A 1,570-nucleotide genomic window follows, 5' to 3' on the forward strand; every position below is an offset into this window, starting at 1 on the left:
TTTCTTAAAATTTAGAGAATTGCTTTTCCTTGGAAGCCTTCTGAAGCCTCTGAGGGTATGGCATTTTTGGCTTGTATTCAGGAGCCTTTGGCAATGTAGGATAAGTGTCCAGAGAGTCTGGGAATAGGTTGTCCGCACGCTTTGGAGGGACGTGCTCTTCTTCTTCCTTCTTCTCTTCTGGGCTTCTTTTTCAACTAACTCTCCATTGACCTTGGTCTCAGAGCCAGCTACTTTACCAATTCTCAATTGAATACCCTTGCAATTTTCTTTTTCAACTGGCTCCTCATTAACTTGTGCTTTAATACTTGCCACTTGTCCACTTATCAAGGTGATAGCCTTACATTTCTCTCTTAAATTTGGAATTGTGTTACCAGGAAGGCTATTAGTGGTCCTCTGATCAATTTCATTAACTCTTGTGGCTATTTGACCCATCTGAATCTACAAATTCTTGATTGATGCTCTGGTTTCCTACATAAAACTCCTCATCATCTCTTAATTAGAATATTCTTGGGATTTAGAATTTGCCTGCGGAGGTGGTTGTTGTTGATGAGACTGAAATTGGCGGTAGTTGTGATTGATCTGTTGGCAGCCGCCTTGAGAATTATTGTTGAATTTTTGAGGTTTCTGAGGTTGGTCCCTCCACCCAAAATTTGGGTGATTTTTCCACCCCTGATTGTAGGTCTGAGAATAGGGATCATTATTGGGATTTCTAGGAGCACTCCCCATGTAATTGACCTGTTCAAAAAAAGATTAAGCATAATCATAATTCTCGTTTTATACAATATTACCTGTCATGTCATAAGAGACCTCTTGAGGTGCATTTTGGGTGTTGATAGCTGAGACTTGCATGCCACCCATCTGCTGAGTAAGTAAATTTATTTTCTGAGACATAAGCTTGTTATGAGCAAGAATAGCATTAACAGCTTCCATTTCCAACACACCTATCCTCTGAGGAGCCTCAGAGTTCACAAGATTCCTGTTAGATGAATATAAATATTGGTTGGTAGCAACCAATTCAATAAGCTCAATAGTTTCCTCCGGTGTCTTCTTCTTGTGCAATGAACCACCTGCAGAATTATCTAAGCACATCTTAGACATTTCACCCAAGCATTCATATAAGATATCTAGTTGGGTCCATTTGGAGAACATGTCCAGAGGGCATTGCCTAATCAATAGCTTGTACCTCTCCCAAGCTTCATAAAGAGTTTCACCATCCTTCTGCCTGAAGGTCTGAACCTCCACCCTAAGCTTAGTCAGCTTCTTTGGTGGGAAAAACTTAGTAAGGAACTCAGTAACAACCTTGTCCCAAGTATCCAAACTCTCCTTGGGTCGGGAATCTAGCCATAGTTTTGCTCCATCCCTCAAAGCAAACAGGAAGAGCCTGAGTTTGTACACCTCTGGGTTCACTCCATTTGTCTTCACAGTATCACAAATCTGTAGAAAGTTAGAAATAAATAGATTTGGGTGTTCGTGGGGAAGACCATGATACTGGCAGTTTTGTTGCACCAGGGTGACCAATTGTGGCTTCAACTCAAAGTTGTTCACAGCTATAGGAGGCACCACAATGCTT

The 1,570-nt window shown here is 41.1% G+C and overlaps 1 non-coding gene across 1 annotated transcript; it reads left to right on the top strand.

The window, feature by feature from the left end:
* Positions 1-1,144: 1,144 nt before the first annotated feature.
* On the top strand, positions 1,145-1,251 carry LOC112752783 (small nucleolar RNA R71). The gene has a single exon (XR_003177199.1). It is a non-coding gene; the product is annotated as a small nucleolar RNA R71 (small nucleolar RNA).
* Positions 1,252-1,570: the final 319 nt, after the last annotated feature.

This window comes from Arachis hypogaea, chromosome 15 (genome assembly GCF_003086295.3).
Source record: "Arachis hypogaea cultivar Tifrunner chromosome 15, arahy.Tifrunner.gnm2.J5K5, whole genome shotgun sequence".
Lineage (NCBI taxonomy): Eukaryota > Viridiplantae > Streptophyta > Magnoliopsida > Fabales > Fabaceae > Arachis > Arachis hypogaea.